Raw genomic sequence first — 15,477 nt, 5'->3', positions numbered from 1 at the left:
TACGTATGTGGATCCGGCGAAAAGGAATAAAACGTTAAGATTCCGAGGTGAAAGTCGACGAAGGAAGTAACCCTTATCAAGGATTCCAGATATTATCCTCGGCTTTCAGAAGAACTTGGCCGGTAGACAGAGAAGATCGTTGGAGAGAAGGCTGGTAGGGACGTTATACGGCTGACGTAGAAACGCCACTTCTGTCTCGAACGGGAGACCACATTCCACCGAACCATTTTATTTTATTGGACTGAAAGGTGTCAAATATAGGTGGCAAAGGCCCTCCTACTTACATTCCTGTCGCGTCCCGTCCTTCTTCCTCTACGGTCTCATTTCATCGCGTAGGTAAAATTTTCGAGCCAGAGGTCGGTCCATTGTCGTCGGGTGACAGTTTTTTGACAGATTCTGTCTGATTTGGTGTCGAGTGACAGAGCCACTATCTCGTTGCATTCACGCGATTAACTAGCTTTACCATCTTCGATCGACTCTCAACCGACGTTCTTCGCTCGAGCTTTGATCGCTCGTTAAATAAAAACACGCGATACCGATTAACGAAATCGATTCGTCGAAAAACTTGCGAACGATATTGCGCGACGGTTGTTTCGTTAATTAGCCTGACGAGAAGAGAATCGTTCGTGCGCGTGCGAATGTTAAAGCAGCTTCGCGAAGAGTTTGGTGAAAAAAGGAAAGGCAGAAGTCGGCCAGAGGATGAAAAAGAAGTATCGAGGAAGAAACGTATAGTTCGCACAAGTATACTGGTGGACGTATATATGTATAGAGACAGAGGTTTGGCTTAGGTCCTCTAATCTCTCCCTCTTCGTCGCTCTTTCTTCGTGTCTCGTCGAGTGTAACTGTATAACGGGGTTCCCCGGTTTTTGTGAGGTCACGGTATACGCGCAAAAGCGCATAAAAGCTAAGGGGGCGCGTACGGTGTGGGATACGGCTTATTTCGGCGACAATACGTAGGGCCAGGCGCGAGCATAAAGGAGCATAATGCACCCTGCTAACGTGAAAATTATTCTGTCAAACATTCGGACGTCGGATTACGGCGGTAACCTCGTGTCCTAGCAGGACACGCTTTTTTCAGAAAAGACGCGGCCAATAGGCTGCACAGATGCCGAAAGGATTTCTCGGTCAACGAGGCGATCGTTGATTTACGCGTCAACTCGGAAGATAGCAAATTGGGAGGTCGTGGAGGTAACGTGAAATTTATGGACGCATAAAATCCTAATATCAAGCGTTATTTAAGAGAAGAAGGGTTACTCTAACTCGATGATACAAGTCTCAACGGTATTTCGTTATTGTTTTTACCACCCGTTCAGCTATCATTTCGCGCTACGTTTAAACGCCTCTGGCATCTCGCATTTTTTTAGTTACACGTTCGCCTGTTTCTCGTTCTTTTTTCTCATGGTTGCTCCGTTATTTGTGTTCGCAGCTACCCTCCGATGTTACCGTCGAGAGAGTAAACACACCCTATGAAAATGAATACCCGACGGTCTGCCGTGTTCTTCTTGTATTCTCGAAAACAAGCAACGAGTGAAAACGAAGGAAAGAAGAGAGAAAGGAAACGCAATAGAAACGTAGCTGGGTAGCAGGCATGCGGAATATTGTGACATCTCTTCCTTGGCTGACATTCAATTTTCAGGCTGGAACGTCGTGCCCCAACCGCATACATCGTACGCCTGTATCCATAGAATGGAACACGATATACGCATCTACCTCCCCTTTCTCTTTTCACTGCAACCAATGCAACCAGCCGTGCCCCGGCTGCTCGTATAGCATATACAAACAAACAACAACGGTCGCCTGGCCATGTCCACGAGATCGACACCCGCTAGAAGGGATATCGTCGCGCGGAGACACTCAGCTGAGTGTGTATCGCGCCAATACGACCAATACAATTCGACCCATCAACCGTACAAAAACATATCTGTTCGAGTAAAATTACACGGGGCGAGTGCACGGGAAAGAGGTTAACCGCGCTAGAAAATTATAGGTACGCGGAAGCGAAGCGTAGCTTACCGATACGAAAATGGGCATCGAAAGCGTGCAGGATCACGCGACACGCACGAGACTAGCCGACTCTCACCAACGATATCTCTATGCCGGTTGCGATTCGTCCAATTCGATGCGAACGAGCTATTTACGTTTTCCTCCCGTCAACGTCAGGAGCCAGTCGAATAGAGAGAAAAAAAAAAAAACCGATATCGAAGGAAATTTTCATGGTTCGCTATCCTCCGAGAAAGAGACGAAAACGAACGAACTTTGACATTTCTTAACGTAGATATTCGTAACGTAGACACGAAAAGTAGAAGGAGAAAGGTAGAAGACAAAGAGAAGGAAGAGATACGGTGGAATACGGAAAAATATTGCCGGCAATTCGAGGACGGTATACGCGTATATCCGCGGTCGAGCCAACAGCTCGACCGCGTTTTACCTTCAATTAGCATCTCTCTTAATGACGATCACCGATCTACACGCGCGCTCGCGTGACACGCACCAACATATAGATGCTGTTTCGCGTTCACCGTACTCTCGCGTATACATGCGCGTATATACCCTGCCCATGGTACGTTTCGCGCGACGCATACGTTCTCACAGAGATACAGTCAGTACGGTGTAAGGGAGAAAGCTCGAAACAACGCGCGCGCAAGTGAGATAGAGATAGATAGATAGATAGATAGATAGATAGATAGAGAGAGAGAGAGAGAGAGAGAGAGGAACGGACGAATGAGAGGCCCGGAGAGAGCAAAGCTCGACGGAAAAGGACAGAAGGGATCTATAAAAAAGTCCTTTCCCCTACTCACCGAATCCTTACCCCGCTAGCGACGTTCGCCCCTCGAAAACGCGTAACGAATGCAACGTGCACCCTGCACTCCCGCTCTCCCCTTTCCACGCTGTTGCTCGGTATTTCTCTTCGATTCCCCTCCATTTTCATCCCCACTTTGCCCGCGAGATCTTTATTTTTATCGTCGACCGGTTGGAAGGTACGTGGCGTAACCTCACCACGCCCCTATCGTTTCCATCCCGCCAATCGGTCGGCCGGCGACCGGCCATTTTGGTCCATGCGGAGGCTGCGCGTTTACTCGCCGTCTTTGTCTTTCGCTTCCCACCGTCAGCTTCGTCTGTATGAGTGTTCCGTGGAAGGATGCTGCGCGCGAGTGCGCTTCGCGAAGGCGAAACGCGTGCACCAGTGGTGGGGCGTGGAACGAACAGGGCGAACAGCGGAATCGAGTTCGCTCAGTATTTGCCGAAATTTTTCCCGAATTTGGGGACGGTGAACTAGCTGCGGCCGTTTAGACGATATCGTTCAACGCGCCACGTTCCGATAGCTGCCGGTCGCGGTAAGGTCGTTCGGTTTGCCGCGGTTCGCGAAGCCCAGACGTCGCGTCGTTTCGAGGTCGTGCGCTCGCTTGGATTTCGAGGTAGACCGAATCCTTCGACGATGGTGGGGAGCGAAGGAAAGTAGTAGGAGGAGGTCGCTGCGAAGGTATCGCTTCTCCCTCTTTCGTATCAAACTACAAAAATATATACGAGTTTTCTTATTGCGTGTCGAAGATAAGTGCCGGTTGCCCGACGATTACCTAACGAAACGAGCACGCCGCTCAGGGCTGCGCGAGCCAAGTTATTTCTCAGTGACTGACAGATGACATTCGCAAATTTCTAGTTGGCCGCAGAGAATCGTCGGGTATCTGGAGGTGTCGATAGATAGTCCGCGGTAACACTTGGTCGGAAAAATTCGACGCGACACCGGGAGGCGGAAAGCTCTTTTTACGTCCGCGCTGAACGTTCTGCCAGGACTCGCGCGCTTCCTTTTCCTCGTTACGTGGAACGCGTAATACGATCGCTGTTAAAATTCTCGGCGAGTGTTGCATCGAACTAAATCGTGGATCGAAGGTCGGAGGGGGGTAAGAGGAGCGAGCAGGAGGACGGACCACGAGTCCGTACACACCTATTTAATTCCTTCTTCTCTGTCTGCTCCCCCTCGAGACTCCACCAACGTGATATCGCGTCGGTGTTCACGCGAGAAAGACAGCGCGCGTCCGATCAGGCGTACGCGTGTGTCCATCGAGGCAGAGGTTGGTCACGAGCTTGGTGGGGAATGCGATGAGAGAAGGTAGGAGAACGAACGAGAGTCCGCGATATTCTCTCCGACGTTGGAGGTTTGCCTTCCTTCTCGGATGTACGGGAGCCGTCGCTCCCTCGTATCTTCGTGTGTGTTCCATCGAGTAGCTCGATCGAGAGAGAGAGAGGGAGAGAGAGAGAGAGAACGAGAGAGAGATAGAGAGCGAGAGTGCGAGAAAGAGAAAAATATAACACGCGCTATAAGGGCAGAGGGGGACGAGGGGGCGCGAAAAGTCGAAGAAGAATAAGCGGAGAAGTTTGGGCGCACTCTATCCTCGTCTCCGTTAGCCAGCGAATTCACGGACATCACGGGAGTATCCTGGGCGAAACACGGACCGCGACACACCGAGCCTCGCGAGTTGGCGTATGTGTTCCCCGTGGATGTGGTAGAGGCTGGTTCGAAGGGAGCTGGTGGGGACTAGAAGGGAGAAGGTAGGAGGACGAGTTGGGAGGACGAAGGCAGCGCTATCGAGTGGCGGTACCAAGAAGCAACGGCGTCGTCCGTCGTCACCGCCGTGTATCGTCGCCGCTGAGAGAGAGAGAAGTCCACCGCCGAGGGACTATCCGAGATTTAGTCGCTTTTAAACGAAATACACGGACTCGTGACCCCAAGTGAGTTTCACGAAACGATCGTGCACGCCTCTCTCGATCTATCGATGTTAGTAACGATTTGGTTTCTTGATTTTGACGACAGTTAACAAGCTCGCGCAGGCTAACATCGAATTGTAGCACTTTCGCGAATCGGTTGCAGAATACGTGTGTTACAGATCGACAATCGTCCGGCTACGAATTGTATTGGCGCGACACGCGTGTGATACGAATAGAATTTCTAAAGAACGGGGCTACGAATTCGCGAGTGACCTACGGAACGTCGGACAAAGACTTTGGAATCGTACACAGCAGCGGCGGTACTAGCCAAAACGGGACTGCTGGTACAACCAAAGGATATCTACGAAGAAAGCAGAAGACGGTGCAGATCGAGGGTAATTATCGGAAAGGTAAGAGGAAACCTCTCACCCTTGTTCGTTTCTCTCCCAGTGGAACAATTACCGTTACAGTATTTCGATATAAATACATAGTTCTCCGTTTTGTACTTTTAACGAGGCAGGGATTAGTCCTGACAATAGGAAGGTCAAACGTTATTTTCCCGAACGGACTGAAAACCTTTATTCGGAATTTGTTTGAAAATTCTTTGAAAAATTTATTAACGTGTCATCCAAATGTTCCTATATTTTAAGGAAATACTTCTGAATGTTATTCGATATAATGTTTGCAACATAATGGTCGGCTATATTGAAATAGCTCAGGTAAACATCCCGTGTACGTGTTCTTATGAGAACGAGGACGGGCCACAGCCCATGTTTAATAACATTCCTTTGGTCGAACTATCATCAAACTGTTAGAAATATCTAGGAGAACTGAGAATCGTTAACGCATTTTGTATTATCGAACTTTGCTTTCGACTACCTTTACAATGATTTAAATATCGCTATCGAAGAATGGCTACGAATCTGTACGCCTGAGATATCTCTACATCGTGAGAATTCGCAAGAAACATTCGATGATCGACCGTTGAACTCGAATATTATAGCGCCTATTATACGAAATTAGGTGTAACTTCGTCGACATCGTGACACGCCCTACGCTTAGGTCCGATGAATGAAATCCATTACGTTCTATCTCCGAAATAAAATATAATTTTCGATTTAGGTAGACGTTCCGAAAACTATCAGCCTCTTGTGCGCGTTACACGTACACGATACCTTTTCGATCTTGATTATCCTTCTTCGTTCTAATTGCACGATACGTATGAAAAGCTCGGAAACTACGTTCGTAATTCGATCAACCTAATATAATCGAGAGAGAAAATCTGACGAGCGTATTGAAAAGACGGTCGGTGATTTCCGTTTGAACGAATGACGGTAGCGAATCGCGAGTTTATGCTGTTAATTGCGGCCAATTAACGAAACACCCTTCTCTCTTTTCCGTGGTATTTTATCACCTTTCGGGTCCATTCACGAACGGTTTTGCGTCTTCTTTCGGAACGGACATTCTGAAGCAGCGGTAAACCATCGTATAGATTTGTCCGAATAGCGCAACGTCATCTCCGTTAATCGTCACGAAAAGTACGAGCGTACGTGCCTTCTCGATAAAGACAGCCACCGTTGGTGAAAATGAAGTGCGTGCCGCATGCAAAAGACATCAATCTTTGTAACAGTTTTTTGTACGCGCGCCCGCAGTTTCGAACCTTCCCGCCGCTAACGTACGCTCTGTCGGCTATCCACCTTGCGCTATCGAGATCGTCTTCGTTTCGTTTCATAGCGCTAAGAAGCGTTTTGAAGCAAGTTGGATGGAATTGCGACGCGAGCATGGCCAGACGGAATTAGAGGCGAACGAATCGCGATACGAGATACGAAATAGTCGGAAATCGCGATATGAGATACGAAATAGTCGGAATTCGCGATGGCGCGCGAGCTGCTTGATTATTTTCGTGGCTTTCTGTTTCTTTTTGCGAGACACTTGCCGAGGATAAGTTTTCGTGGCAAGAAGTGGCCGACAACGGGGGGTTGGCGATATTCGTCCAGCGTCCAGGCACCGAACGAAATGACGGACAAACGGACAATGAGAACGAGGAATGCCCCGCAGAGCCAGACATGAAGACGTCACTCAGAAACGGTAACGGCTACGACGGGGTCAGGTTCGACCTGACCGTTCCGTGTTGCTTCGAACCAGCTGCGTTCTCGCCGACCGAGTCGAGTGAGTCAGCGACGAGCCTGGCAGACCGTCGGACGTCGTATCAAACGAGAGACCTTTCTCAAAGTTTCTATCGAAATCTATGTCTTGGCTCGATTCAACGTTTCCAAATGCAACGATATGCTCGAGCTACCGCGATTCCCCGTTCCTTCGGTAAATTTATCGCCTTCTTTGAATTCTTGCGCTAAACTATTGCGTACCTCTTAGCATTCGAATCGCTTCGATCGACGAGGACGTCTCTTCTCTACGCGTTGAATTTCTTCGAAAATGCTTGAAAATTCCGCGTAAGCTCGCACGCTGGTCGACGGACGTACCGGTCGTCGAGAGAGTCAACGATGTATCGACGTATCTTTTTCAAAGTACATTGACGTTTTTAGCGAAATCGACGACGAAACATCGATTCGATGCATCGGTGTGTCGTAATGCGGTCGTAAATTAAATCGCGCGTTGACCGGTATGTGCCGTTGGTACCTGATTTACGAGCGATGACACGCCGAATGGGAATAGGCTGTATCAGAAATGCGCTACGGCGCGGCGTGCGTGTATTTTTCTGACGTAGCTGCGCGATCTTCGGCAAAGTATTACGAAGAATCGGTGATAACGAAACAGCTGAAATACGTGAACTGGTCCAGAGGGCCTTGAACCATCTTCCGGCCGAGTGGAAAGTTTTCTTCGATGAATAATTTAGTCCAGCCTATGCTCATTGGGAGAAATTGTTCGAAGAAACCCGATCTCTCCGACTATCGACCGCGTCTAATTCGAGAACGACGAACATGTAATTCGTTGTTTGAGACAGCTCGAGAAGAAACGTTGTTGCCGGCCTGTTGTTGACTGAACGCGTAGCCCTTTGCAACAAGATTTCTGCCAATCAAGCAAATGATATAGGAGAAATTATCGGGATTAGTTTTAAGTACATCCGTTTAGACGACTGTGCACTTTCGCGTCCATAGAGAAACGTTTGATGGGTTTGCAAATAGATTTTGGTTGTTTGTCTTTGCGGTTTTGGCGTTGAAAGGAAAGTGGACAGCTTTCCTTCTGTGCGTGAACGATCACAGACAGGTACGATACCTCATACTGGGTCCATAACTACAACGGAGACCCCCTGGTTCGGTTAATAATCAGTTTCATTGTCATCTTCAAAAACAGCTTACGGCTTACGGTGTTCGTACTCCACTCCCTCTAGTTTCAAGCGAAATGTCCTCGACACGTTTTCCCTTTTGCACTATCCAGCGCCACTTTCTTTTCCTCTCCACCAATTAGTGGTTTCGTCGAAACTCGCCAGGGGTTCCAGTTATCCGGCAAAAGGTGCCAGCAGAAGCCTGGTTTGAAGGCACCTGGACACGCATCATCGTTCATTTTCTTTCCACAAGACTGCTTCTCGCTCGTGCCAGCTAGATTTCTGTGCCACGATATAAAACCAATGCTCTAACGAACGACGATATTCGAGGTTGGCAGAGGCTCGTTCGAACGTTCGCGCCAGCGAAACGTAGAAAATAAAAGTTGCTCGGTCGGTTAAAAAGACGACTTTTATTGGCGCGGCACTCTGGATCAGGATGTGACTAGCACAAATCATTATTAACGACTGGCATTGTACGACCGATGTAGTCCGTTTCGTTTGAAATATCGCGACCGCTGGATCTTTATTAAGCAGCTTTCGACTAACCTACGCCCCGCACTTTCTACTCTCTTCGAACGAAACAACATCGTTTTCACGAATAAATAGTCGACGCGATATCGTGACGTTCGATCGATCGCCGAACCAATTAACGCGAATATCTGTGCTAAATTTCTCGTTTGCCGTCTTGCGTTAGCGTCGCGCTTCCCGACTAAAGGGAAGCAGTCATACGTCGCGACGATGAATGTGTTCACCTCGCGCTTAGACGACGATGCGACGAGCCAACGATCCCACCGAATGGGATCGTGGATGGGAAAGATTGGGAACGGTGGGAAGGTTGACGCGCGATTACGGCCGCGTATCCGTGGGATGACCCGACGAATCATCGTAATAGGAATAATTCAAGAGAAAGAACGTATCGATTTGGTGAATCGTTGTTGGTTGTATCCTAGCGGTTCCCGGTCAGGTCGGTTTATAATAAGGCGCTATATGGAGCCGCACGCAGGTGTAAGGAGGTGTCCGGCACCTTAAGGCTTCCAGTAGGGTCGAACGGAGCGGCATATTTCATCCATTGTCGCCCCTCAACTCCGGCGGCGGCACTTTTCAACTTTTTATAGAGATTTTTATACCGCTATATCTATACCGCTCTACGCCGTCGGAGATGCGCTCGAACGAACGAGCACATAGGGAGATGGAGAAAGAGGTGAACAGTGAGGGCAGTAGGCGGAGGCGGTGGCGGAGAGAGGGTTTGCCACATCGCGCGGCTCTGAATATGAATATAATAATGAGAACGGGTTTCGTCGTCGTTCCGCTTCTCCGCTCTTCGTCCTTCGGTCGCTCTCCAGTTCTTCTCCTCTCACGACTAGCCGCTCCTCATCCCCTCGTCCTTTCTCATCCTCCACTTTTTCCGTTTACTTCGGCCTTATATACATATATGCGCGCGAGATGCACCGCGCCGCGCCGTGCCGTGCCGTGCCGGCAGCTTCGGCAACAACAACAAAACGAGACGTGTCACTGTACCTGTTAAATTGCCTCCTCGCACCGAACTCGACCCTCTGCTCTCCGCTACCGCGCGTTTCTCTGATGCAAGCCGATCCGTCGGCCTCTGCCACTCCTCCTGGCGTGATTATGCGCGCTTACCGGACCGTATAACTGCGCCAAACCACCGATCCACCGACCAATAAAAACAATTCCAATTTTCATTTCGATCACGGTAAAATGCCCTTGTTAGGTCCTACGAATCGACCTTGGCTTCGTCCGAGTTCGCAGTTCGTCCGTCTCGCGAAACCGTTAAACGAAAATGTTAGAACAACAGCTAGTACGACCGAGTAACTCGTTACTAGATTACTTTGGTCCGGAGTCTTGAATCTTGAAAGATGCTTTGCAAAAATTTGGATGTTTGAAAATATCGAGCCAGTTGGCTCAGTCCGGTAAAAGCGTCGGCCAATTAAGTTTCACGGTGACGATAGAAGAGGCGCGGGGCAGAAGCTGTGAAACGAAAGCCACGGTAGCAGCGGTGAAACGGGGCCGCGGTAATAGCGTTGAAACGGATCGTGCTACCGAAAACGTTCCATCGCGGCTAACTTATCGTAATCATGCTCGGCAGATTGTAAAAACCACAGGGAATCCTTTATTCCACGACTGTCCGGTGCTGCAGCGGTAGAAGGAGTCGCGGATCGTACGTAGCCGAGCGATAGTGACGATATAGGGGGCAGGGGGGAGGGGGGGGGGAAGAGAGAAGCTGCGAGCTTCGGACGGAAAGCGAAACGAGAAGAGCAAGATACGGCCGAGGTAGGACGAGGGTATGGAGAGAAAGAAGAGTCAAGGAATGTTGTACACAAAGGTGTTGAGGTAGATACTCGTGTGTACGCGAGAATGGAAGAGCGAAGAAAACGTCCGAAGAAAGGAAAAAGGGGGAAACGAGAGAAGGAAAAGCAGCGAGAAAGATAAGGAGGAGGAACCTTTTGCATCGGTGGATGCGTGTATCCCGCTATCGATATATTACACGGGTAGGGTTGTGTGCGTGCAAAAGGGTGAAAAGGAGAGACATATTTTATATTTATGGGTATTTGCCGCTACTGTGCTCTCGCGCCGGCGGCTTGTGGCAGAGAGCTAACCGGCCTCTCCTGCGCTCTCCTACCCTTCGTCTCACTCCTGTTTCGACTCTTCGTCTATCTTTCTTCGTTTCTCCGTCGATCTCTGCTCGGTGGCCTCTCTCCGCTGCTTCTATAGAAGCTTCCTTGTTCGTTCTACCGGCGACCATAGCGTATACGCGCGTTCCTCTCCCTCTGACACTTTGGTCGGCAATACAGGACGCACAACCGGCGACCAGACCATGTGTCATCTCCCATGCCATCCCATATTCCGTTCCTACCATGATATGCTCGAGGCTCGTTCCACGCTAACGTTGAATGTCCTTTATGGGTGTGCGCGTTTGTCCCACATCTATATATAGACGCGGGGTGCCATACATGGTACAGCCAACACCATAAGAACTTCGCTGCCAAACGTCTAGTCGACTTATCGCCCTTGTCAAGTCCGAGATAACGCGTCGTGTATCTTTGCGAACCGTCGTGGTTCGCGTCTTATTGCGAAGAAGAGCGTAAGCACGAGCCGAGGTAGCGACGCTTCAAGAAATTTGTTTCGCGAAACGAACTGAAGAATGGGAACAGAGGCGGTAAATCGTAATCGGCCTCAAAGTCAACGCGCGATCATTAGCGACGTTACTTGCACGCGTATTTCGTCGCTGGGGATTTTTAAATACGCACGGACTCGAAGGGCGACACGAGATGAACGCGAAACGTTCGAAGCATGGCCGATTTCGACTGCTTCGAGGAGAGAAGATAGCAGCGAATTCTTACGAGGACTGTACTTTTGTCGGAATCATCGCCGGCAACGGCACCTTCGCTCTCCTTTTTATTTCGATCGCTCTTCTTCTTTCCCCGACCACCGGACTTTTACTTTTTGGCTGCGTTTGCCGAAGAATTTATGAGCGTGGTTTGTGACTCGGGCCACCGGGTGCCTCATCCCTTAATTAAGGATTGTGCCACCGATTTGCCGTCCCTTTCGCGAATATGTCTTTTCTTCGTGGCTCGGTCATGCTAATGACCTTGACCTGTGCGCGACCCGAACACGCGGCGAAAACGTTCGGACACGGACGACCTTAATCTCTCGGTCGAAGATAAGGTGAAAGTTCTCGTACGTTATCGCGTTTCGCTCATTCTGTGACGTGGAAAAATTCTTTGGCATCCCGTTTCGTGGGAACATCGTCGCTGTTACCAATTTAATTTTTCACGGATAAAAGCAAGGCTTGTCGCGGGCAAACCAACCACGTCGAAGCATCTCACGGAAAAATCACCGACTACTAATCCTTTGTCCAAGGGGTGAAACGTTCCGTGTACCGGCGCGTAAAAATCTTCCTTTACGACTCGAATCGTCGAATTATAACGCGGTGCGCAACAACTTCTTTACGAGGTATCTATCGACGGAGAGAAAAGGAAAAAAGAAGAGGAGAGACCATGATCAAGGGAGCGGGGCAGAGAGATCGCGTCGAGCACATTGCGTGAATCCTTAATGCAAAGCGACTACGGGCGACGAACCGTGAGCACCCCGTCTAATGCCTTCTAAAAGCATCCTCCGAAACCCGACGAGAGAAGAGCTGAAACGAGGTTGATGCAGAGGCAGAAGCGGAGACAGTGGCAGAGGCAGAGGCGGAGGCGAAGGCGAAGACGAAGACGAAGACGAAGACGAAGGTGGTTCCTTGGACGAGAGGAAATACGAGGAGCATTAGCAGCGAGAAGATCGAAAGAAAAGAGCGGAGGAAAAATAGAAGCAACTCGAGGAAACGAGAGGGTCGAAAATCTGATAAGCGAGAAATAAGCAGAGACCGACAGAGAATCAAACACCGCGGTGGAAGGACAAACCAGGGTGGCTGAGTGTTGTACGGTAATTTGTCGAAGCGTTTTCAAAAAGGAAGAATGGACGAGCCTTCTCCTTTGCCTTGCTTCTCAGTTTGTCTTGCTTCGAGCTCAACGAATCGGTGGTTAACCCAACGATGCAAAACACAACGCCTCGTCCATTAGGGCGCACAGTAGCGTTCTTTTCATTCGCAGCACTGGCGCAACACAGCGCCTGTCGATTTTCAACGTGGCCATATAATTCGACGGTCACGAGAGAACAGGTTAACGTTGCCGAATGTTCGGGCTACCGGATCGATAGGACGAGCTACCTAATAAAGGAGTCACGCGTTTATCGCTGCGCGTTTAATTAAACGACTCGCTGATTCTCCTCTGCTGCGAAATAAATCAAGATTTTTACGACCTTGCGCTCGGTAAATGTAACCGCGTTAAAATATCGTACGGCATGTGACGAGCGGTAATTACGAAACGCGTTCGTTATCGTAATTTTTTTTTTTTTTAGATTCGCCGGCATCGGTGGACTCGTTTTGTTCTTGCGGCTTCCTTGCGCATTGACGAACGTTTGTCGAATGGCGTCGAATATAAAACGCGAACGAAATAGTAACCATTCCGATCCACCTAGTCGCGATAAGCACAGAAACGATGAAAAAGGAAAACGAAAAGAGAGCGGCTGAATGGAGGTGATCGCTCGTGACTGTGATCGTGATTTCGATCGCGCTTTACCTTTAGGACATCTGTCAGCCGTGAGATGGAATTTCAAACAGTTTCCATGGCAAAATAAGCGTGCGGTCTGGTCGTTGATCTCGATACCTGTCCGATCTGGACGTTCAGTTATCAATCAAATTATCAGCGATGGCGTTCAAACGAACGCGTCGAGCCTGTGTGCGTGCTCGTTGCTCGTTGTTTGACCGCGTAGAAAGGTTTGTTGTGGGTTAAATTTACGATGGAATAATTAAGGAATCGTCTTACGTATGTCTCTCGACGAGTTTCGAATCAAACCGGTTCCGTAACGATTGAAATTGGACGTTGCTATCGTCGATAGTTACGCGAACCAAGATTTCTAAACACGTAATATGGATTGAGAAGTTTTTGGAAACTCGGACAAAAGATACAGAAGAAACTGTAGTTGGAAGATCGCGTTAAAAGCGTTGGAAAAGCGTGTTCCTCGGCGCGAAATCTACGGAACAGACCAGTGGAGATTACGGAGGTTTTTGCGGTTCCTTTAGTGGGAAAACGATGTAAACTCGAAGGGAGATCCAATCTAGAGGACCTCGCGTCCCTTGACGACCGACGCCTGCGGTGCGAGCCTTCTACTTAGCTCCCTCCTCTTGCTTTCGAAGAACACACTATCCCCTTTTTCTTGCAGATGGGACAAATGTACCTTTTTGTACTTTGCATCACTTAACGCTTCGTTGAACGTTTTCACGTCCGTTGGTTTTCCGAAAACGCGGCCACAGGCGACCACAACGATGGGGCGTGTTGTAAGCACGGGCTGCGACATTTCTAAACGCTTTTCAAATCATAGGATCTTTAAGAACAGAGGTTTTTTTTACCCAATGGAATACCGATGAAATTTACTACTTGCAACTCGAACGACAGATTTTCGAACTAGTTCGATCGGAATCTCGCCGAACGAAAAGACGTACATAACGTGCTCTCGTAAGATGGATCTCGCGGTTGGTATTCCTTGGATCGATTAAGATTCCATGAATGAAAGCTCGAAGCCTGAACGAAGTACCGCGAGATCGTTGATAAGCGACGACGAGAATCGGAATGACACAGGTTTGACAATCCGAACGAGATTACATTCTTTAGGCGGATGTCTAATAGAACAAGGTCGAGTCACCTGATCGAGAGGCAACCTGTCACCTTAAGCAGGAAATATAAATTAATTTGACGCCTTTAAGGGTAAACGTAGTAATGTGGTAGAGGGTGAACATCCATTCGGTTTCCATTCATCGCTTTGGCAGGACCATAAATCCTATACCCTTAGCTTCATTGTCCGGTCCGACCTTACTTTATGAGAACCGGACGCGTGTATTTTCCTAGTACGTATATTAATTTTCCGTGCATTTGCCGGAACGAAACACAGGCATTGATGTATACGATGTTCCGTTAATTTCCCATTCTAGGACGATTTAAGGAGCGTTATTCGGTCCACTTCGCACCCCATGATAATTAATCGGTCGTTATCTTTCCACGGAGAAGAAGTCAAGGTCTACGTATCGAGGATAAAGAGAAAATCGATTTCAACGATAGATATTCGCAGAGAGGAGATGTTCGTGGTTCCATTTCGTGATAAAATCTCTGTATTCTATTAACGTTTCGGGATAGAGCCGGGTATTAGGTAACTTGCTACCAATAAACGAGTCGTTTGTCAGTGATTAACTACATAGAGAGATAGGAGAATCCCGAGGGGCGGTGAAAAACCCCCCATGAAGGCTTTGCGCAGTCTGTGCGGAGCACCGTTTCCAGTCGACGTTTTCTTTCTCTTTCGTTGGTTGGCCACGATGCTCCGACGGCCGAACATACACGTGGCACGATATATGCTATAGAGAAAAGGGATGTTTAATCCCATTGGGAGTGCTAATCTTTGCGCGCACGAAACCCCCCGCAAATACCCTATAAACGGCCTTCGCGGTACAATGGCCCCCTGCCACCAACCGTGAAAATAGGCCGCAATGTCAACCCCCGATTCATCTCCCTATCGCGACTCCTCCAGTCGTCGATTCCTTGCAAATTTGTTAATGTCGTTTACGCCTTCAGAACTTTCAACCGGTGGAACATATGCTCCACGAAATCATCCGTTTTATTTCCTAAATTATATACTTTCGTTCGTTGCTATGCTTATTACGTTGTATCAAGTTTGGACAAGATTAGAAAGGAAAAAATATTCCGCCGGGAACGGTCGAACGCGCATCCATGAGCTCGTTCCCGTCAGCTTTTGAGAAACGCGACGCTCCGACAGGTTGACGCGTGAGATGGAATCTGCGCCTACGAAGGACGCCTGCAGAATGTGTTCTACGTGTCGCCGGTGTCAAATGTTTAAAAGACTCGGGATACGCCTGGTCCGGC

The 15,477-nt window shown here is 48.8% G+C and overlaps 1 protein-coding gene across 2 annotated transcripts in view; it reads left to right on the top strand.

Annotated features, from left to right (window-relative positions):
• Positions 1 to 3,738: 3,738 nt before the first annotated feature.
• The window catches only part of LOC139987925 (uncharacterized), a 34,941-nt gene continuing 23,202 nt past the window's right edge, over positions 3,739 to 15,477 (top strand). The window contains exon 1 of one of the 2 annotated variants that reach the window (XM_072004744.1): positions 3,739 to 5,114. The gene's annotated coding sequence lies outside the window, so the exon portion shown is untranslated. The remainder of the gene's footprint in view (positions 5,115 to 15,477) is intronic. The other variant, XM_072004746.1, reaches the window with a different exon arrangement.

Source organism: Bombus fervidus, chromosome 6 (assembly GCF_041682495.2).
Source record: "Bombus fervidus isolate BK054 chromosome 6, iyBomFerv1, whole genome shotgun sequence".
Taxonomy (NCBI): domain Eukaryota; kingdom Metazoa; phylum Arthropoda; class Insecta; order Hymenoptera; family Apidae; genus Bombus; species Bombus fervidus.
The sequence above is the reverse complement of the archived record's forward strand: the minus strand, read 5'-3'. Positions and strand labels throughout refer to the sequence as shown.